Here is a 24,429-nt window from a genome sequence, read left to right as displayed (position 1 = left end):
ACACTTGCCGTTCAAGTGTCATTCGTCACTTGTAGTTTGGCTCTCAGTGGGTTGCCCTTGGAGAAAATGGTCACATGGCTGGTGGCCCTGCCCCCTGATCTCCAGACAGACAGGAGCTGCGGTGCGGAGGGCAATCTAAACTCCCCTCTGTCTGGAGATCAGGGGGCGGGGCCACCAGCCATGTGACCATTTTCAAGAGGTTCCGGAACTCCATTCCACCGTGTTCCAGCTGAAAAAAAGCCCTGAGATTGTGTATAAAGCACTTTCACAGCAGATGAGGTGGAAGCGCCAATGTAGTAATGACTGAAAAGGTTATTCTTTTTCCAAGTTCAGTCTCTGGCATCTCCTGTTAGAAAATAGCATCTCACCTAGCAGGTGCTGAGAAAGGAACCTCTGCCTGAGACCGCAGAGAGATTCTGGCAATCAAAACTGCCAAAATAGACCAATGATTTAGCTCAGTGTAGGGCAGCTGAGGAGGCGTGGTCTCAGAGATACAGCATACGCGCTGCATGGAAAAGGCACCAAATTAACTCCCTGATTTTTTTCAGTTAAAAGCACCTTGGGTAGCAGAGCCAGTGCATGACCCATCTGCCTAAGTTCTTGGAGAGCTACTGCTCGTCATAGATGTGATAAATAAATCGTATATTGCCTCAGGAAACCTAATTAAAGGCGTTTATTGTTTAGCCGAGGGAGCATGATTATAGGTGGTTGTGAGCTGGTTCTGGTGGTTGTTGTGCGTGCAGGAGAGAAAATAACAAAGCATACACTTGCTTATAGAAAGGAAATAAGTGTTCTTTATTGTAGGAATGCCATACTCTGATAGGAAAGGAGGAGAGATCGATCCTAACTACCTATCTAGTCTAAGGATGGGCATGGATGCTAGGACAAGTCCTGCATCCATGCTTCCAAGATGGAGAGTGGAGAAGGAGAAAGATGGTGCCTGGAACAAAGCCAGGAAGAGAAGGAGGAAGTCAGGAGGAGGAACTCCTGAGAGTAGCAATCTACATATCAAAGGATAGAGCAGTAAATTATAAACAGAGTGTCCTCTCTATCTTTCTCTTTGGTTTGTCCCCCTTTGAAACTTGAGGAAAGGGACAGCGCTGGACACTGGTCCAACGAGATGGACCAGTGAGGGGGCCATGCTTCAGAGGTAGAGCATCTGCTTGGCACACACAAGGTCCCAGGTTCAATTCCTGGCATCTCCAGTTAAAAGGATCAGATGGCTGGTGACATGAAAGACTTCGACCTGAGTCTCTGGAGATCCAGGCGGAGTAAACAAAACTGATCCTGATGGATCAATGGTGTGATTCACTATGAGGGAGCATCACATGTTCATGTGGTCTAGACAGTTTCATATGATCATAAGAGTTCTACTTGCAGTGCCTCCACCTGTTATTTTGAGAAGAAGAAGCCACTGTCATAGCTGACCTTCACAATCTTCTGATCATCCATGAAGGCTCAGATTCCTTGTCTTTTAACCAGGGCTTTTTTTCAGCAGGAATGTGGTGGAACGGAGTTCTGGCACTGCTTGAAAATGGTCACATGGCCGGTGGCCCCGCCCCTTGATCTCCAGACAGAGGGGAGTTTAGAATGCCCTCCGCGCCGCTGGAGCTGGAGCGGCGCGGAGGGCAATCTAAACTCCCCTCTGTCTGGAGATCAGGGGGCGCGGCCACTGGCCATGTGACCATTTTCACCGAGGGCAATTTAAACTTTTAAAAAACTCCCCCCTTGTTTCAGCTGACCCAAAGTGACATCATTGTGCAGTCTTGAGTTCCACCACTGAGTTCCACCACCTTTTTTCCCAGAAAAAAAGCCCTGCTTCTAACTTTGTGTCTGACTGACCCATCTTTCAGTCAGTTTGTGATGAAGCAAGGACAAGCAACTGCTATTTCCTCCAGCCAGTCATAAACTCCAGTTCTTCCAGTTTTAGGTTTGGAAAATTTTATCTACACCAAAGCTATATTAATTAGCAGACAGACAGTGACAGACAGACAGACAGACAGATGGCCAACTAAAAAAACATGTTACTAAAAGGAGAACTAGGTCTGCAGCACGGATTACTATAATATTAGTCATGCAATCACAGCGAAGAGCATTCTGTAGTGCAGTTTTCTTCCAATGCTGTCTTCTAGCTCCCCAAATATTGTGTTACCAAGAAGCAATACGAATCAGTCATTTCATACATCTGATCCTAGAGCATGCACCATTGTCTGAGGTACGCATATTTCCCCGTGGGGCAATTTTTAAAATTTCTTTAGATATATCCCAATTTTCTCCCCATTGTGAATCCAAAGCTGCTTCTGAAAGCTGTCCCTATAACCAGGGAAGATTGAAGAAATTTGGCAGGCAGGCTTTGGCAGCATAACCTCTTGCTAGAGCTTGCTGGGCTATTTCCCACTGGTATACCTTGCGACTACTCTTCCTAGCAATTGGGAGTGGTGGAAAGAGAGACGACTGAGTTATTCAAACACTTGTCATGCTAATTAGTCTTGCTAATTCATGGTTATTTGGGACCCAGAGGGACATCAACTTTGAGGCAAACAGGTGTAGAAGCCATCTTTCTTAATATCTCAGATGTGGTCTGGTGTTGTCTCCCTAAACTCTGGGATGTTCACAGCTTCCCCTTGATCTTGCCTAGCAGTTCAGCAAAGGTAAAGGAGCCTCACTTGCCCATGGGAAGCAGCTGATGCCCTAAGTCCACAAGTGGCTGTAGCACTATAGCCATTACACCTACTTCTACTTCCTGCCCATCCTCCAATGAGCTAAGGGTAGCATACACACAGTTTCCTTCCTGCTCTCACAACACCCCTGTAAAGTAGGTATTTGGACCACCTTGAGGATTTGTTCTTCTCAATGTCCTTGTTTAAATTCACAAAATAATATCTGCTTTTCACTGGAGACTCATTTGCTCCTTTTCTTTCTCAGAATGTAGTGATGTCGAATTTTCGCTCGAAACAGTTTTCGTTTGCAACCATTTCCTTTAACAATGAGTTTTCAGAGAAACGATATATGTAGAAAGCGCTTTGAGAGGCGGTATTGGAGCAGAGAAATTGCAAATAGAGAAAGAGCTGAGAAACTCTCTTCCTCTCCTCTGCTCCCCACTGCCCCACTTAAAGCTACTTTTAAAATGGCTGTTCAAATTCTGGGTGTGATACTGTGAGAATTGGGTTTATATCTGTGGAATAGCCTGAAGTGATACATGATGGGAATCCAGAGGTTGCTGAAAGGACGTAAAGTGTTTGTTAATAGCTGTGGAGGGTTCCTAAGTGGGAGATAATTGGCAGGAGATGGTCATCTGATAGCTTTCTTGTTCAAGAACCTTAAGTACATTTGGAGAATGTGATCCCATCCAGATGAGGGGAAGGGGCAGGTGTGTGAAAATGTGTTTGGAAAATCCATTTGAATTTTGGTTAAGGCAATACAGACCGTGTAGTAGTAGTAGTAGTAGTAGTAGTAGTAGTAGTAGTAGTAGTAGTAAATGATAACGTGATCTTTATTTATTATTGATTGTGTAATTTGAATAATAATAATAACAACAACAACAGTAGTCCCCATTATCATTGGAGCACTGGGAACTATTTCAAAAAACTTTGCAATTTATATGGAAAAACTGCAGCTTTCTGATATAACACCTACATAACTGCAAAAGACAGCATTACTTGGAACAGTGTACATTTTACACCGATACCTGGCTGATACTTAGGTCTCTGGTGGAAACTTCTATCAACTCAGCAAGGCCAATCGATGATATGTGATCTTTATTATTGATTGTGTTGTGTGAAATTTGAATAACAACAAAATCATTCAATTTATATACTGCCCTTCAGGATGACTTAATACTCACTCAGAGCGGTTTACAAAATGTCATTATTATCCCCACAACAAAACACCCTGTGAGGTGGGTGGGGCTGAGAGAGCTCCTAGAAGCTGTGACTGACCCAAGGTCACCCAGCTGGCTTCAAGTGGAGGAGTGGGGAATCAAACCTGGTTCTCCAGATTAGAGTCCCGCGCTCTTAACCACTACACCAAACTGGCTCTGTGTGAGCTGCCTGAAAACAAAGCTCTTTGGGGGTGCAGGATCTCTCTCTTTGGGGATCAGATGTGAGTCAGGGCGTAGTCTAACTCTTTCCACCTTTAATCCTTTCCACCTCTGAGCTACAAGCATAGGTCAGGAAGTCCTATGACATCTCCATTGTATAGCGGTGGGAAGGAAATTCAGAGTTACGACTTTACCAGTGTTGAAGTCAAGACAAAGGGAAGCAGACCAAGAGATATATGATACAAGCTGAGCACCAGGAGATGTTCCATAGTGAGGAGCAAGCCCATGTTCAAAGCCATGGTGGAATAATCTCCACAGCTGAGTTAGCTCACCCTGCCCTCCTGCTTCATGTGAGTAAAGAGAAACAGGAAGCATGGTGCCCTTGCCTGCAATACATGCGCACTAGCAGTAGGGGCTTTCCATAACAGAGCCAAGAAAAGGCAGCTCTATAAGGGTTCCCACTGGTCCCAACCCATGAGCTGAAGACCACTGAGGTAGGGAATTTTCCGCCCTCTAAGAGTGCTTCTCTTTGCTTTGCTTACATTCATGAATAAAGTCAGTCTCCAGTGCCCTTTCCTCCAAAGGGATTGATATGATACCTGTTGCCTCAGGCCGGACCTCAGCAGACCTCTTTTCTTGCTAAAGCAGCTCTGAACAAGGGGGGGGAGGAGGAGGAATACGTGGAAGGACTCTCCAACTCTCTTTGGCCCAGCTGGCTGCACATCCTTTGGATGTGTTCACGAGGATTGATCAAGATGGGTAGCCATGTTACTGCAGCAGTAGAAAAGATCAAGAATCCATTAGCACTTATAAGGATAACAAAATTTGTGGTAGGGTATGAGCTTTCGTGAGTCACCGCTCACTTTTTCAGATGAGGATTGCATGCGAACCAGTCTGTAATTTGCAAATACCGCATGATCACTCCTTTTTTGCTATTCATATAAGGGAGGCCACACATTAATGTGCACTTTTACATACGTAACATTATCAGGTGCTAGTAACGAATGATCAGAACCATAGACAAGCATACTTCCTAGCTACTGTGCCCCTGGACTCAATTTTTTTTCATCTGCTAAAGACTAGCACAGCTACTCACCTGGACTTCCTCACAGTGTGCTCAGGGTGCCTGACTTATTTTTATATGTGTGTCAGTTTGTGCCATGCCTTGTGCACACATACCGGAATCCTGTGACCGTAGCACGGTTGACATGCCTAAGAATCTACTCCTAGGAATGTGGCTTTCTCAGGTAATTGTCAGAATCAAAACATTTTCCTGGGCCTGTCGAAAGAGATTGAAAGAGACCTGTGCCAGCCAGTCTAGAACTGCTTCCTCTTAAGAAATGCTAAGTAAGTGAAAAGTAATACCAATTCTTAGTCTAGTTTTTTGGTCTGGTTTTCTAACTGAATGCATTTATTGCACGTTTGAGTTGTATAGGATGCGGAGGGATAGAAAGTAATCTGAAACGAAGGCATGCTGCATGGAAAAACACACGGTATTTCCTGCATAACCAGTCTGTGCTCAGGGATCCAGTTAAATGCTGACGCACTAGTTATGGTATGTAGGCCAGGAAAATAGATGAAAATTCAGCATTGTGGTATTTAGTTGTAAATATTGCAAAAAGTGGCCCACGCTTGGTCAAATGGGCACATGAAAGACACAGGAGGGTACCGTTGTGGAGGTGATGCATTCCCAGGCAATGTTTTAACTCTGGTAGAAGCCCTGGAACTTTTTATGATTTTTATAGAGCTGCTGTTTTTCTGAATATGGATTTTCATAGCAGTAGTACTGGTGGTAGTAGCAGTGATTTCCCCCAATTTTGAGAGACCTCCAAAAAAGATGAAGGTTGCAGAGGCAAGCAATGGCAAACCACCTCTGTTAGTCTCTTGCTTTGTAAACCCCAGCAGGGGTCGCTATAAACCATCTGTGACTTGATGGCACTTTCCACCACCACCAGTGCTATGTTGATTGTTATATTTTTCATGAGTCCTTTATTCAGTTTTTATTCCAATGAGAATAAAGCTCTATTTCCCATGCAAATGTATTCTCTCTGTGGCTGACCTCTAATCTGGATGATTTCTTTTAACTTTAGTTGCTCAGGAGCTGATTTACATCCTGATCCTAAATACATTTGCTTAAAAGCAAATCCCACTAACTGCAAGTAAATTTCTTCCAAATCTGTATGCTTGAGATCGCAGCTCTAGTTTAAAATTGTCTGTCAGGTCCTGGGTAGATTAAAGTTAAGGAGGCTACTGACTTGTGAGACTCAGATGAAATCTAAGGGAAGAGAGAAGAGGAAACGAAAAGGGGGCCTGTAATACTCTGTCAAAAGAAAACTGTATTCTGATTCAAACTCTGCTTTATAAAAGACATAATATGGCACTGTAAACCCTAGGTAAACATGCTTGTTTTGCATGAGTAGGTACAGTTTCCATTTAGGTCCGCCAAGGCCCCCAGTTGGGGTGGGGGATCCTTCACTCCCACCCTCCACCACCACCCCGCCACCACTCATTTGGCCGGTGGGGGAAAAGGTGGGGGAACAAGCCTCCCCAATCATACTGGATTCCCCTCCTCTGTTAACCTATACAGTTTCAATGTTAAGAATCAGTTTTCATTTATATAAAGATTAAAATATAACCTGGGGAGCACATGCCACTGACAAGATTGCGTCACATACACAAAGCAACAGTTCTCAAATGCAATCGATATGGATGAGAAGAATTTCTGTTTTCCATTCTTTGGGGTACTTGTTCATGCACACACTGTAGCTGTTAGTGGAATGAATCAATCAGCCATCATTTAAAAGCATTTGTTTTGTATCATATACTATAGATAGTTGAAGAATGCCAATTATGCAATGTTTACATGGATTGGTCAATCCATGTTATTGAGTGTAAGTACAGAAAGGAGGGGCTTATCATACACTGCAGGGGTCCCCAATGTGGTGCCCCCCAACACCTTTCTTGGCACCCGCCAAGTGTTTTTAGAAAGTGGGGAGGGCCAGGCAAGACTTTTACCCAGCAAGCTTCTGATCAGACACTGGAGATCTGATTGGCTGTGCAGATGAACAAACATCCTGTTAAACCGAGTTTCTGCCTGAAATATTGAAGCATTACTATTACCGTTATGTATAACCAGGGCTTTTTTTTCTGGGAAAAGAGGTGGTGGAACTCAGTGGGTTGCCCTCAGAGAAAATGGTCACATGGCTGGTGGCCCCGCCCCCTGATCTCCAGACAGAGGGTTTAGATTGCCCTCCGCACCGCCGAGCAGTGCGGAGGGCAATCTAAACCCTCTGTCTGGAGATCAGGGGGCGGGGCCACCAGCCATGTGACCATTTTCAAGAGGTTCTAGAACTCTGTTCCACTGCATTCCAGCTGAAAAAAAGCACTGTGTATAACCTCGCTCCCTGTTTTTCCTACACTCTCAGCCTTTTAAAGGACCTGTGTAATTCATATGGCATTAGAGAGACGTGAGGTTGACCTCTGGTTTTTATAGTCGCAACGAAGGCTGTCCTTTTTCTCACTTTATTCTTCTCAAAAGCCTGAAGGTGCAGCCTGATACCAGCTCCACCCAGGGCATCTTAATCTTGTAGGGTGTTCTATACAGGATGCAGACAAAAGGGTTTATGATATGGGGCTGAAAATATCCCCCCACCCTCCGCCAATCCCTTTAAACATCCAGCCTGATGAATAACTGTGAACCTCTCGACTGGTTGCACATTATTTTGTGTCATTTTGGTTGGAATAGTGTGGCTTTTGTGTAGTTTTTTTCTTTGGACCAATGTGGTTTCCAGCAACCTCTGTCTAAGGGGCTTTCATTGTTTATTCAACTCTACTGAGTCCCAAACTAAATGAGATTGAATGTTGCCCTGTTGTACATTAAAGACCCTTGGTTCCTGATCAGGCCTTCTTCTATCTACTGGGAAAGTGGTAGCTCCAGTGAGTCTTACACCTTTTTGGCCTTTTTGTTCTGAATTATTCCCAAGCAATTGGCAAACATCTCACTTAAGTTTCTCTTGGGAATCAGCAGGTTAATTTTGTGGGCAAATTGCTTGTGATTTACTGTGGAACTACACAAGCCCGTACACGCAGCTGAAGCGCTCCGTTGTTATTGCTTCCATCTCATATCAGGTAACTCATTCTTAACAAGGTTGCTATTACTGTAATTGCTTAATATATCCTCTTTCCCTATTATAATCTTAGGTGACTAAACTATATGCTCTGCTGACACAATCCGTGAGGCAACAAAATAATGTTTTTTTTTTCTTTCAAAACTCTGGGGAGGGTGTCGATCTGTTTTAATTTTCTGATACAATTATCTTTCCCTCTCATGCTGAAATCTGTGAGCAATCCAACTGGACTTTAACATTTTTTTAGAAAGGGGCAGGGTTTTTTTTCAGGGGGAACGCGGGGGAACAGAGTTCCGGAACCTCCTGAAAATGGTCACATGGCTGGTGGCCCCGCCCCCTGATCTCCAGACAGAGGGGAGTTTAGATTGCCCTCCGTGCCACCAAGCGGCGTGGAGGGCAATCTAAACTCCCCTCTGTCTGGAGATCAGGGGGCGGGCCACCAGCCATGTGACCATTTTCTCCGAGGGCAACCCACTGAGTTCCACCACCTCTTTTCCCAGAAAAAAAGCCCTGGCAAGGGGAGAAACAGCAAGAAGACTTGGGAAGTTGACATAGAGATTTAAGGGAAAAGAATTCTGATGCAGAGAAATTTACCTCATTTCCAGGAATCAAGAAATGAGCAAGGCTGTCATTAGAACAGCATACATAACTTAATGGAGTATCTTGAGAATCCAAGCTTGCTTACTTGCCTTTGAAAAGGAGGAATAAGTATTTTATTTTATTGTGTGGAGAATTTTTTTAGCTCATTAAAGCTGTCTTTAAAAAAAAAGGAACAGCAACCAAGAGAATTTGGTTAGTACTGGTTCAGCCTAGCTGTCTACCTCTCCTGGATCTTCATCATTTATTAATTAAAATACTTATATCTCACCTCCCCATTGCTCAACATGTCTTACAAATCAATTTTTAAAGAAAATACAAAATACTATACAACTCCATATATCTTCCTCCTTAAAAAACTGCCTGCAGTTTACATCCCACCTGAATTCATCTCAGTACTGTTGGGGAGTGATTCTTCTTTTTAATTTTCAATTCTGAATAATAGCCAGAACCTCGAGATTTGGTACATGTTGAGAGATTTTTTGCTTATGGACAAAATTAGGAAAATATATGCAAGTTTGCCCGGTTCCATTTTGTTTAGTTTCAGTTTCAGTTCAGGATTTATTGCACTGGGCCAAAGGCCATTGCAAACAATAAAACAGTAGCAAAAATATAGGCGATCTGGCTGCGACATCTGTCACCCCATTGATCGCCAGGGTTGATTCGGCTGATCTGGCTGGCTAGGCGGGTGTCCCCTTCCTCCCTCACCGCTCCATGTGCGTCCCTCCCGAAGCTGCGCGCTCGGTGGAAGAGGACGACCATCCCAGATAGAAGGAGTGTACCGTTCTTCGGTCAAGTGTATACGATAGCTGCGCTGTTTTGTTTAGAGAAGTCTGATTTTGAAGATTTGTAGCACAAAAATCCTTAGATTCTACTTTCAAATCATAGCAAATTTACATGTAAAACTCAGTTTGTGTCTTCAGGTCATGCCTAAAGATCTCCCAGAATTACAATACAATTGATCTCCCGACTAAAGAGATTAGTTCCCCTGGAGAAAATGGCTACTTCGGAGGGTAGGCTCTACGGCATTATACCCTCCCTTCACTACTCCTCCCCAGACTTCACCCTGAAATCTCCAGGAATATCCCAAGCTGGAGTTGGCAACCCTACTGCCAGTAATTCAGTGACCTTACAAATGCATCTTACATTTAATTTACAGCCCTTTGCAATTAACAAACTAATTAATGAGATTTCAAGTTAAGCCTCACAGCCCCAGAATAAATCCTCTGGGCTACGGCTGCTGCTTATAGCCAGGGGTTCAGTGAAGTGAAGTGAGGCTGTTGACTCATTTGCTTCAAAAGCTCAGGTCACCTCCCTCAACCTTGTTCTTTATCGAGGGTTCAGAAGACGAGGGGGGGGGGTTGGGCTGGCAGGTGGGGTGGGGGGGGAGGACAGTTTGGCAGCCTCTTTCTACTAGTGTCTTCTTTTGTGGCCAAAGATGAAAGCGTATGACAAGAGAACTGTGGGCAAAAAGGCAACCTGTGCCTCAACTGTATTTCCTCTCACAAGCTGAGTATAAAAAGGCAAACCACAGTTCTGCAGAAAAGAAATCTGTGGGAGAAAAAAAAGGGAGGCCAGAAAAGAAAATGTAAAGATATACTAAAACTTTAAAAGATACTTCTTTTTTTTTAAAAAAACCACATTAAACATGGCAAGTATAAAAGTGTACCTTAGACATGTAAAGATTTGACTTCATCTTTTAAGAGTATGTATTTGCAGGAGGGAACCGAAACCCTGCGTGTAAGACTTCCAGGAGTGTTGTAGAGCATCTCCTGGTCACACCATGCATCTCCACTGAGTGATGCTCTGATTCTTTCATACTTTGCCTTGTTCTGTTTTGTGGGTGGGTGGTGGCATGAAGGCACGTGTTTGATGGCTGCTTCCATATATAGTTGACCCAGAGGTATTATCAACATGCAGCTTCGTGATTGGTGGGTGTGGGTGGTGTCACTTTGGACTCCAGTGCAGTTGCTATGTTCTCAGTTCCTTGGTCACAGGACCTGCCTGGACTCAGAGTCTCCCTACCCAAGACTTCTGATATTTGTTCTTCAGGTGCAATGTTAGCTGGGGAGTGTAGTTTTAAAAGACGGAGCCAGCGGAGATCATTCCGGAGAGGACAGATTCTTTCATAGCCCTCGGCTGCCTCTGGTGTGCCAGACTGTCTCCCCTTCTAGAGCCTTTGCCCTGCTGAGGCTTGGTTAATTCAAAGTTTTCAGCAGCGAGGGTGGTAGGGCAAAGACTCTGAAAGGGAACACAGTCCGGCATGCAGAGGCGGTGGAGGGCTGTGAGAGAATCTGTCCCCTCCAGAGCAATCTCTGCCGGCTTTGTCTTTTAAAACTATCCTTCCTGGCTAACATTGCCTCTCCCGGCACTTGACGAACATGTACCCAGGTGTCTCATATAGAGAGACTCTAAGGGTTTGGGAGGCTGCTGTGGGGAGGGGGAAAGGGGCAAAATCACCGTCTTCTTTCATCCACTGAGCTACACTGATGGAAGAAGCAGAAAGGGAAGTTTTTGTCTCCTTCTCCCTCCCCACTGCAATCTCCGACCTGACCCCTTATTTCACACAGTTCCATGACCCTAGGAATAAACTTTCCTAGAATTGGAAAGGACTGCTGGGGGAGCAAATCTGCTGCTAGCATCAGGATTTTATTTAAGCACGATGGTAATTGTGTTTATATTAGTCTTAGAACTGTGTTTTGATTTATATAGCATCAGAAATGCATATGAAGTTTAGAATTGAACTGCCAGTCTTATGTAGGATAGTTGCCAGAATGGATGGTTACGTGCAATGCTTGTTTGGAAGTGAAGGACTGCAGTGTTCCTTAGTAGAGAGTACACCGGTGCTTCAGAGGATACAGTAGAGGAAAAACTAGCTTTGCTAGCTCACTTCCTGTATCTTTCCTAAGGTTTAGAGGCTGGGCCTGGCAACAGGTGGGAGAGCTGGGAGCGGAGATAAGGAAGTGTGCGTTTGATGTTGGCAATGTCGCTAATGTCCTTAAGTTACTTCTGGGTACAACCCAGAAGTAACACATTATAGCTCTAGGAATCATTGGGAACTCTATGGTTTTACCATAGCAGTTCCAGTGATTCCTAGAGCTATTCATTGTCACAAGTGCAAGTGACGCCTGACACAGGTTGGACACTTGTCAGCTTCCCTCAAGTTTTGATGGGAAATGTAGGCATTCTGATCTTGCAGCTTGGCTGCTGTCCAATGGACTTTTCAACTGTCACTTGTCCAACATTCCACCCAGCTGCCTACATTTCCCATCAAAACTTGAGGGAAGCTGACAAGTGTCCAACCTGTGTCATTCGTCACTTGTAGTTTGGCCCTCAGACTAACTGCCATGAGGGCAAGACATGCTCTTTGCAATCTCTCTGCACCCTAGTTTAGACAGACAAATAGCTTGAACTTTCCCCCTTTCCTATCCAATATGGAGTTCCTTTGCAATAAAGGGCTTCTATTTCTTTTCTAAAGCAACAAGCCTTATGTGAACTTTATTCCATAAGCAGCATCCCCCTTCCACAGTACAAAGCAAGCTTCAAGCTAGCAATGCTGACCGTGGTAACCTGCTTATCCCCTCCAATATCATCTTTACCTGGGTCTCCTTCCTCTTACCTGCTTTCTTCCTCAGGATGATTCGTTAGGGGGTGGATTTTCTACCTTCTTATGTTGCCCCCGCCATTGTTTTTCTGGCAGGTTTCAGAGAAAAACAGGTAGGAAGATACCAATCTTAGGATAACATCTGGATCTTGGAACTGGCTCAGGAATAACATACTAAAATATCTACTGTAGAGACGTTCAACTTTTATAAGTGACAATTAACACAATGTAGACTCTAGGAAACATAAATCAAATTATATTATCTGTTGGAGGTGTGGCAGGAATTACAAAGCTTTTACACACATATTCAGGTGTTGCCCAGAAATACTCCCCCTTGGCACTTCTCAACGTTTGAGATGCTGCAGTTCTCTTCAGTCATTCTTTCACGTCTCCACAGAGCCTACTTTTCAGGCTCCCTGAGGAAGGCAAGGGGTTCAGTAACCCTTGGGCCAGAGGTGTAATCAACCTGCATTACTATGCAGAGATGTAGCTTTTTGAGGAAGGTCGAGACCATCCCCAGTCAATTTGCTACGGAGGGGCAGTGAAATCATGCCCAGGGAATCCAGTCCCTGAACAATTTGGCTGGGAATGATTGAAGGAGTTGGCCATCCCTTCTCTAAGAGTGGAACTACACAAGACACAGGGGTACGTGTCAGATCTTGCAAGGTTTTCTGGGAAGTGTAGTTTTTTAAAAAAACCAGCTGCTCGATGTGCTTCTCTGCTGGGCAGAATTGCAACTGGAGAGATTCTCTCTCTCTTTCTCTCAAAAATCCACCAGGAGCTCGGGATGGGGGGGGGGGGGACATAACAGGAGGCAGGAAAAAAAGCTGAAAGTTTTTTGCACATAAGAGAGCATTCCAGTCTTTCTCATTGTTTTTCTCCCAGCAGGGAATTGCACCACTAATTTTCTCTCATGAAGCTTTTTTCCTGCTGCCTCCTGTTACACTCTCCCCGCCGCCCACACCATCTCTGAACTCCTGAAAGGAAACCAAGTTGAGTGGATTTTTGAAAGAGAGAATCTCTCCACTCGGGTGACTGTTCTTTGTTAGAAAATTAATTAATTGTAATTTAATTTGTAATCAGCAAAATTTTTGATGGGCCCCTAGTCCCTGCAAGAGCCCCTAGGCTTTAGCCTAGTCAGCCTTATGAATAATATGGCTCTGCCTCCAGTTGTGATTCTGCCCAGCTGAGAATTGCATTGAGTGGCTGGGTTTTTTTTAAAGACTACCCCTCCTAAGTAAGCTTGGAGACTTGATACGCGAGGATCACGTGTCTGGCGTCTCGTGTAGTTTGGCCCTAAGCTACCCATTACCCACTTTAAGATATTGCCATCATAACTAAGAAAATTGACGTTATTAGAAAAGTTCCTTTTCTGAAAACAAGCTCTCATTCTGTAAATGGAAATTGCCACTCAACAAATTAAACGCCTGTTTTTTAAAGGAAAAAACACGGCAAAAGAATGTTCCAGGGTGATGTGGTGCACCCAATGGTCCCGCACTACCTACAGCCCTGGGGACATGTTAAAGAAAAAGCTAGTCCAGGCTAACATGCATTTAACCATCTGAGCAATCTACTACTTGAATTGTACCCCTCTCAACTTTATTTACAGCTAGTCTGATCACATAGCCAGTGCTAGGGAAATTACAGAGGAAATGGTGATCTCCCTGCCACCCCCTCCCCGGCTTTTCTCTTTGCATAAGGGACAGCAAGAGAGGAAGACTGTTTTGATGTAATCCGCCATTACACAGATTTTCCTGTGCCTTGTAGAGAAGGCAGCATGGTCACATCAGAGCTGTCCTCAAAGTCACAGTCTACAAAGCTGTGCAGAAGCTATTCACATATGTTTCCCACACTGAAAGAAGAAGAGAGGGCAAAACCCCCACTCACCTTACTATCACTTTTTCAAAACTTTAACTTTACATAAATATTCAAGCAGAATATTCCTCTACTCCAGCGGTTACTGTGGCCCAACACCTTGCAATGAAACGACAGAAAGAGATTGGTCCAAGTTCCACCTTAACTCAGATCTGAAATAATATCCTCTGAGATTTCAGAAGACGTATAAACCCAGACTGAGTTTCTCCCCCATTTTTTAAAAGGAACATCATTCCAGAGCAGCAGAAAATATCTTTCAAACTTAAATAGCATCCAATATTTTGTCGTGTATAAAAGCACTCGCATTGTGCAGTGATTAGAGCAGGTGGGGGGGGGGGGCAAATTTTTCGAGCCTGAAATTCTGAAACTGGGTATGGTTGGCGCAACCACAAAATAGTTGCTGGAGGAGGCGGAGTCAACTACAAAATAGGCTCAGGTGGGTAGCCGTGTTGGTCTGCAGTAGAAGAGCAAGATTCAAATCCAGTAAGCACCTTAAAGACCAACTAGAGTTCCATGGTATGAACTTTTGAGAATCAAAGTTCCCTATGTCAGATATCTTTGTATCTGAGGAATGGAACTTTGCCTCTAAAAAACTCTTACCTTGGAAATCAAGTTGGTCTTTAAGGTGCTTCTAAATATAACTCTCATAGTAACTCTTCAGCATTTCGGGAGTTCCGTTTAATGGGATGTCTTTTAAAATGAATATATTGTTTAAAATATTTTCTTGTATATACACACAATAATGCAGTGGAGATCCAGCTGTGTTGGCGGCGGCTGGTGAAGTAATTTTTTTAAAAAACCAGACAACCAATTTGGTTTCCAGTGTCCAATCTGGTTTCCAATGTCCCTTCTTTTGTGTGGCTTGCTGTGGCTTTATGTCACATCCTGTTGATTGCATTGACTTAGACTGCAGACAATGAATGAATGAATGAATGAATGAATGAATGAATGAATGAATGAATGAATGAATGAAAGAAGCAACAACAGTTAAGCACAATATTGCCTTCCCTGCTCATGTTTTGAACCACATTTACACTTTTGGTAAATATATGTGAGTATCGCACCGCTTTAAGACCAAGATGTGCTCTTTGGTCTGAAAGCTATTTGCTGCATTTTTCCCCAGCTCAAAACACGAATGTGTGCCTCATACTTCTCTGACAACAGAACGAACCCCCATATTCCACTGTCATTCATGAATAGTGGAGAGCAGAGTCTGTATTTCATGTAATCATTTAGAGCCAGAGGTGTCCTGCATAGGGATAAGGCAACCTTCTTTGGCTCACGTGCTAAAAAAAATGCAATGTCTACCTCTGAAGAGGTTGGTGCATCTGTAAATTAAACAAGAAGGGAGGATAGCAGATGAGGACTGTTCTTGATCAGACGCACTTGGAGCAAGCCAAGTCCTAAAGGCCCTGACAGTATCTCAGGGACTTGCCTTGGGTTCGGCTGGTGGCTATGCAGTTCGGAGAGGCAAAGATGGGCCATGCCTTTTTTCCTTCTCCTGGACCGCTGGCAGTGCCTTGGTTGTTTGGGTATAGATCTGGGCGCCCTGAGTGCCAAGCAGAATGTTCTGGTGCGCTGCTGTGAGAACATGTGCCTCCCCACATCTGCACTCAACCGGACTCCAAAGAAAGTGAAGATCTTTTGCTCTGGGCTCACAGGCGCGTACGAGCAGCGTGAGTCTTCGACAGAGAGGACTGTGGTGCCTGTCACAGCTGGAACCTGGAATGGCTTTTAATAGATCTTCCAGAGGCAGCTGGCGGTGTCAAAAGTGCAGAGAATAATGCACATAGTGTGAAATGAAGACACAATCAAGATTTTTTTTTCTCAGTCAGTACAATATTTTGGATCTTTTATTCAAGTCATTTTCTGCTGCGCCACAATCCGTTCTAGTGTTTTTCCACTGCTTTTGAAATACTACTATTTCTAAACAATGGACTCTTTGATATAAAAGCCTTCCTGTTCGTGCCCAGCATCCACAAAGACCAGTTGGGATAGGTGTTGATTAATTGTTCAGATTACAAACCCATGAAAGGAGAACTCAGTGTAAACACTGTCTTTTTGAAATGACGGAGGGAAAATCGGTGTCCTTGTACTCAGCCATATGACGGGAACTGAGTTACTAACCAGTTTGCTTGTCCTTTCTCAACATGAGTTAGTCTGCTAAAAGGTAGCACCATTACATATTTTCAAGTTGCAATCAAGGTGACCCAGGATTACCTAATCCTATACTACTGTTGAAGCTGAGCAAGTGTAGACATGGTCTAATATCAAGATGGAGGGCCACGAGGAGTAGAAAGACCATTTGGCCACTTATAGTGGGAGGCCTGCTGGTGGTTGAGCCTTCCTTCTCCCTTTGCTCCTCTGAAAGGCCTAAGATGAAAATGACGTCTGGTGATATGTGATGTCACATCCTCCCAAAAACCCAGATATGACATAAGTACGTTGGCCGATGCTCTGGACACACCCATAACTCCATGGATTTTCCAGGGATGGCCAGAGCATCACCCAAACCATGTACATTACATCTGGGTCATGTGTAATGCATCTCCAGATGTCATTTCCATCCTGATGTAAACTTGTCTGGGTTTTCTAAAGGAAGGACTGAAGTATGAATTTGCTTCCACACATTTTGCTTCATCTTGGCTGACAAACTGGAATATTCCCCCCACCCCATCCTCACAGTGCTGTCCTCCAGTCCTCCATTTTTCCATTTTCCAGATTTCCCCCCATTTTGCTTCATTCTTTCCCAAAGCTGTTTTGGTATGATCTTTCCTGAAACATCACCATCCAACTGGGGGCCAAGCTACAAATGACGAATGACACTTGAACAGCAAGTGTATTTCTCCCTGTTCACTTGCCCTCCACTCAATCCACTTGCCATTCAAGTATCATTCGTCACTTGTAGCTTGGCCCTGGGTTTGCATGCCATGTGGATGGGGAAGTGTTCATTTTTAAATCTTCAGCTGTTTCTGCCCATCCTTATAGTGATGGACTGCTTTCAGAATGCTGGCAGCTTTTCCCCAGGAATCCGGACGTCGTTGTTTGCCAAACTGTTGCTGGCTGTTTGGTTTCCAGTTTTTGGCACCTTTTCTGGGACTGCAGTAAAGTGCTGTCCAAGAAAAAGGGGTCAAAAAAACGGAAACTAAACAGCCAGCAACAATTTGGCAAACAAAGACGTCCAGATTCCTGGGGAAAAGCCACCAGTGGTCTATGCTTGGGCTGTCGCTATAAGATGTGCAGAAATTATCTTCCACCTGGGCCGATTCCAGACGACTAACCTGAAGGTGCTTCATGCCGCCATGTTCCGGATTGCGATGGGGAAAACGCGAAATATTGCGTTTTCTTGTGCGAGTTTGGTGCGACGTCGCGCCAAACTCGTGCGAGAAAACACGATATTTCGTGTTTTCCCTGTAGCGATCCGGAACATGGCGGCATGAAGCGCCTTCAGGTTAGTCGTCTGGAATCGGCCCTGTATTGGCACCTTTTTGTTGCCCCCATTAACCCCCACCCCCACTGGGGGGCTTTTTGTTAGCTAACAGCAATATAGCCATTATTGATTTTTTTTTTTAGGCCAGCAAAAGCTCTCCAGGGGCATGAGGGCAGGGATGATGATGACCACAAAGGGGATGACTGAAGAAAGTAATCTGCCCATAACTACGGGTTTCCTGAAATCTAAAACGAACTTCTCCAGGAGGCACTCAGAAGCTGAAACTTTCTTTGACAAGACAGCCCATGACTGTCTAGAATTTAAACCAGGTAATGAAGGCCATTTCCACACATGTTGAATAATGCACTTTCAATGCACTTTAGCAATCCTTTGGAAGTGGATTTTTTGTTCCACACATGGAAAAGCAGTTCCAAATGTTCACTAAAGAGTATTGAAAGTGGATTATCCAACATGTGTGGAAGCAGCCGAAGTCTGCATGAGAAATCAATCAATTTGTACGTGGCGGGAAAAAAGGACAATTGTGGAACAGCCATACCCAATGTCTAATATGATTCCAAATTGCAAATAGAAACTTATTGTGACATAACTGATATGACATAAAAGCTATTCCAGAGGACTAGTTCTAGTTGCAGTCATATATAAGATAGCGTATACAAGCAAGAAGAATATGATCATTGATAGGAAGGCCTGTTAAATATCCTTGATGAACCAATATGGTGGTGTTCAAATAGAACAGGGCTAGGCAGCCCCCAACACATGTGCTGCTGACACCAGTCCATTTTGCTCGGCACCCAGCTCCAGTTCTCTGCCCAATTATAATGATTCTTTCATAGCCCATAGCTCCTGCCATAGGTGAAAGTTGATCTGGATGCAGCTTGACTTCATTTCAGAGTGAGATTTTTTTTTGAGTGCTCGTGTGTGCCTCTGGCTGATCTGGTCTGTCTGTTCCTTGGATTACTTATTTCTGCCCACCTGGGAAGACCCTCTTCTTGTTCTGTGCTGGGATTGGTTTGCTTTGCCATTTGTTTTAGAATATTATTTGAACTATTTTTCAAGTTTTTCTGGAGGGTTTGCCTGCTGAGTTGTAGGCAGGTGGGGGTGGGGGGTGGGGTAAGGGAGGAAGCCTTTGTTTTCTTTCTGGTTCTTTTAAAAATAGTCTCCCTTGCTTTAGTGGGTTGGTTCTGCTGGGATTCTCTGGTTTGGCATTGATTCTATTGGGGCTTGCTACCACATTGACTATGGTTCTGCTGGAATTATCTGCTTTGACTGTGGTTCTGTTGGGCTTGTTGGTCCTGTTTGCACTTGGGGGCTTTTGGTCAGCAGTTGTGCTTGTGTGTTTGACTTGCCTTGGAGAAAGTATGGGATTATTTCCCCCCATAGGAAATAATGGGGACAAATACTATGGCTGGGGGCACCTTGTTCAGGGGCCCTTAGAATTGGACCCCTTGATCCAAACTATTTGAAGCTTGGATGGTGGGTCTTTAATGGACAGGCAGCCGTAGCTCCACTTCAGTGTTGCTGTCATTGCTTTTAAAAACAGCCACTCCAACACCACCACCCCAGAAAGATTTCCCGTAGGGAATAATGGATCCAAATAACTTCAGAATTTTAGGGGGTGGGAATCTGAATACCAAATCATTATTGGGGATCCAAATAACCCAGAATACTGATATTGATGCCTGAAATCCAATTTCAAAAAAATAGACTTTTCCCCTCAGGTGTACATCCCTAGTTCTCCCTCCCTCCTTTTTATATTCAAAGTAACCCTTGATTAGGTTAGGAGAACATGCTTGGCCAAAGTATGAGCACAAATCTCCACTATCGGATACACCACATCACACTTATCCTTATAGTCCTGGCCTTACATGCGGAGGTTGGGAGATATTCTAACATGCTTTGACAATTCATGTGGTATATCTGGCCAGACCAATTGAACCTAGTCTTTGAGGCTAGTGGTCAATGGAGCAGCAGAAGCAAAAATGAGGGGGGGGGGTGATTGGTGTCACATGACATCATGATGTCACGTCTAGTCGTGTACCTCAAAGTGACATCATGGTGTCCTGCAATGCTCTAGGAATTTCCCTAATGTCTGTGGTTAAAAAAAAACCCATAGACATTTGGGGGATTTCTTGAGTGTTGTGCAATGCTGTAACATCACTTCTCGGTATGCAACTGGCAGTGATGTCAAGGCATCAGCAATTCCAGTGTACAGAATGTCTGCCCTTCTCATGATGTCTCATGTAGAGGGATTCTCAGAGCCAAACTACAAGTGACGCCTGACACTAGTTGGACACTTGTCAGCTTCCCTCAAGTTTTGATGGGAAATGTAGGCAGCTTGGCGGAATGTTGGACAAGTGACAGTTGAAAAGTCCATTGGACAGCAGTCGAAGAGCCAAGCTGCAAGACCAGGATGCCTACATTTCCCATCAAAACTTGAGGGAAGCTGACAAGTGTCCAGCTAGTGTCAGGCATCACTTGTAGTTTGGCTCTCAGTGCTCTTCAGGGTTGCTAGCCAAGGCAACTTCTCCTTCTCCCCTCCCACTGCAGACTTCTTTGGCTCCCAAAATTGTGTTCCTGTAGTTCGGTGGTTCCCCAGGAACAGTGTGGAGGACGGAAATGTGGGGTCTACAGCAAGAGGCAGGAATCATCAAAAATGGCCCTGCAAATGGAGATGATGTTCCTGGTTATAAAGTGGATACATTTAGCTCTGTCACTTTTCGCTTTCATCCATGTAAATGTAGAAAGAAAAGCAAAGATGAGAAGACCTGTCTCTTAGGAGAGTTCTCTGGTTCCTCTGGCTGCACTGATATGGGGTGGGGAATACTAGTGTTGTTATGCACAAAGAAAAAAAAAGAAAATGTGAGTTTAGTCTGTGTTTAAAGATACCAGCTCCCTGGTATGGAACATCATTGGATCATATCTGATGCATGCTGTAGACACCATATAATGACTGCGCTGAAATGGAAAAATAGCAAAAGAGAGGATAAAATCGTATTGGAGGCACAGCACAGTTCCACGCCCATTCCTTGTCTATCTCATGAGAAATGCAACCTTTTTCTAGCGTTGCAACCAAATTAAATTAGTAAGAGAAAGTTTACCTAAATTAAGATACGGCGATTGTATCTTGGTTCAAAAGAATGCACGAGTTGCTAAAAGCTGCATGAAATACATTTGAGCGGTTGTACTGTGATGGAATCAGAGCAGAGTTGTGAAACATAGCAGGATATCCTGGCTTTGTTTGGGGTGATTTGGATCCACATGGCACCTAAGCCGTTCGCTTTGATGTTGGCGTGGTTCCCTGCTTCTGTTTCTATTTCTCATTCTCTTTTCCCTTTATCTCTGTGTGGTGGCTTAGTCAGAGATAACAGGGCAGGATTTGTTTGCATGCCACCCTCCAGGAATTACTATTATTTTAACTTTCACAATTGTTTTGCTATTAGATAAAGTGTATATCAGAACAAGTGAGAGAAAGTAAAACACATACCAGGCCAGGGAAGATAGAACCAGCTGTGCCTAGAGAAGACAGCAACTTGGTTCAGAAATAATGCGAAATCATGGCTTATTTTGTTATCGATTTATTACTGTTTAAAAGAAACTTAATATGTATAACAAAGTCAATCAAGCATATAAATGTGAGTGATATTAATAAATTACTTGGAATCCATCTGAGTGATCATATTTTTCAACTTATCTTTCTGCAAATCTGTGAACTTAAACTTAAACTTAAACTACTTAACCTTCCTCAGCCACTCTTCTTTCTTCGGATTGGCTTTTTTGTTTCTAGATGCTTGTAATATCAGGTCTGGCAGCAGGAGTTACCATATCAAAACAACAACGTTTTTAGGGTAAGGAGATCATGTAATTAAGGAAGAAAACTTTTGGGGTACATGCAATCAACACACCTGTTCCTCCTAGATAATGTCTGCCATGCCCAGAATTCTTGGGCATGGAAACAGGACTACTATATGTATTCTATGCATGCGCGGGGTGGGGAATCAATGGCAGAAACCCAACAGCTCCCATGTGGGTTATGAATCATCCTTGCCCAACTCCAAGGTGATAAATGCCACTGGTTCATTGAAATATCATGCTAATAGAAAATGGTGAAGATACTATGGTTAAATGGCTTAAAGTGAATAAATTGAACCTGAACCAGACAAGACAAAAATTATGCTGGTTGGAAAGGCAAAGACCTTGAATGACATTGAGCTTCCTATTTTTGATGGGGTTCAGCTGACCCTTGCTGTCTCAGTTAAGAGTCTAGGGATTATTCTAGATCCAGCATAGTGTTGGAGAAACAATACAGCTGCAAAAATGATCCCCCCCCCAACAGTCTAGCCTGGAAGATGGTCCCCCACTTTGACATGGCTGTTCTGGTCACCTCGATCCATGATACATCGAGACTAGACTACTGTAATGCAATCTACATAGGTCTCCCCTTGAAGTCAATTTGGAGACTCCAGTTGGTGCAGGACACTGCAGCTCATTTATTTTCAAGAGCGAGGCAGAACATGCATATTACTCCCATTCTGCAGTCACTCCATTGGCTATCCATCAGTTATTGGGCTCAGTTCAAGATATTGACTATTACATTAAAAAAACCCTCTGGGCCTTAATCCATCATATTGGCTGGACTGCCTCTCCGCCTATGCTCTGCTGCCACAGCTTCACTCATTTAAGCAGGGCCTCCTTCAGGTGCCACCCTGCAAATGGAGAAAATCAACAACTGCCTGTTCATGCACATTCTCTGCCACCCAACCTATGGAATTGGCTGCCTAATGCGGTCAGGAAAGCTTCCTCTTTCCTGCCTTTTTGAAAACTATGCAAAACTGAAGCATTCAGGAGAGCTTTTTTTACATAATTAATAGGACTGTATTGCAACAAAACGTTTCAGAAAGATGTTTTGATAAAGGGTTAATGGTCGTGGACTGTGCTACTGTGCATAGGACATTCTGTCTGTTGTTGTAATTAGGATCCTACTATGTTATTTCTTCATTGTTAAATATGACATGCTAATGCTTATGCTGTTTTCAGATTTCTGCAATCCAGACCTTATAGCATTCTTTATTAGATATCCCATCTTGTTGCTTGTATTTGACCGTCAGTGTGTAAGCCGCCTTTCTCTCAGTGAGAAAGGTGGACTACAAACAAACAAACAAGCAAGCAAGCAAGCAAGCAAGCAAGCAAGCAAGCAAGCAAGCACAAATAAATAAATAAATAAATAAATAAATAAATAAATAAATAAATAAATAAATAAATAAATAAATAAATAAATAAAGATGCTGCCATCCATGAGTGTTTACTGTGTAGCTGAGGGACTTCCAAAGATCTTTGTGCCTTCGTTCTCCATGTGTAATAAAACCGTACCAATGCCTTCCATTATTAACCAATAAAATTTCCAGATTCGTATCTTTTCCACATTATGTTCTTTATAGAACTGCTTGAGATCTAAGCTTTAATTTTTGAACAAAAACATATTTATTTATTATATTTAGATTCCGCTCTGAGCAGATCACATCAGGGTATAAAAACGAGACAGCATAATAAAAACAATTCCAGTTAATAAAACCCAGCGGCATTCACATTCCACCATCTCTCCACAACCAAAACTCGTGGGGCGGATGGATTTTAAAGATGTGAGGCAAAATCTGAATAGGCAGTCAAATAACTTCTTCTGCAGCGGCCCAGTGCGGTTCTTTAAAATGCCTGCAAGGTTAGACAAAACTTGGAGTCAAACCAAAGGTGTGGAGGCCGAACCAATTTTATAGGCTGCAGTTTAGCATTAGGCTGGACTCCAGAATATCAGTGCTAGGATTTACTCCTGGAATATTTGCATTATAATCAAGATGAGAGTGTCTGTCCTATCGAAGAGCAGCTGGTAGGCTCACAATGTGCAGAACTGCCCTTCTTATGACGGACATTGTGGATCTCCCAGAGTCTTTTAAAGCTGAGATACAGCTGTGGGGAAACTGTTGTAGATCAGGGCTGCTTGAGGAGAGGACAGAGAGTTAAACTGTTCCACTTCAGCACAGCCATGCTAATCAGAACTGAACTTCCCACAGTATTAAAGGGGGTGGGTGGGAAGAGTTGCTGTAGCACAGTGGTTAAGTGGTTGGCCTGCAAATCAGCACTCTACTGCTTTGAATCCCACTACTGCCATGAGCTTTGCAGGCGGTCCTTGGGTAAGCTACTCCTCTCTGCCCCAGCTCCCCAGCTGCATTCTGGGAATAATAACAATACTGACTTTGTTTACTGCTCTGAATGGGCACTTATTTGTCTGGAAGGATGTATATAAGCACACTGTTATTATTACCATTATATTATTAAAAAACGAGTCGACTTGTCATATTTTGCTAATTTTTTTCTTCAGAGGGCTGTAACAGTAGGCAGCCTCAGCAGCAACTAGAAAAAACAAATTTGGAGGTGAGGTCGGGCACTTTCGTCAGCATTGCCCACCTTCCTTTCAATTTTTTTTTTCTCTGAGCATGTGTGATCAAAGGTTTCCTCGGAGCGTTTTTACCATCCACATGCCCAGCAATGAAGAAAAACTGCTCCGACAAGCTGCGCCAAAAGGAAAGACTGGAGAAAGTGCGTTCGCAGAAGAAATGCCTAAAAAACGGTAGGTAAATGCCCGGCACCCGTTTTGTTAACTGAGACGTGTGGAGAGAAGGGGAAAAGCTGCCAGCATTCTGTGAGTGGCCTGTCTCTTTAAGGACGTGTGGAAGCAGCCTATGTT

This window comes from Eublepharis macularius, chromosome 1 (genome assembly GCF_028583425.1).
Source record: "Eublepharis macularius isolate TG4126 chromosome 1, MPM_Emac_v1.0, whole genome shotgun sequence".
Lineage (NCBI taxonomy): Eukaryota > Metazoa > Chordata > Lepidosauria > Squamata > Eublepharidae > Eublepharis > Eublepharis macularius.
Note: the sequence above shows the minus strand (reverse complement) of the source record.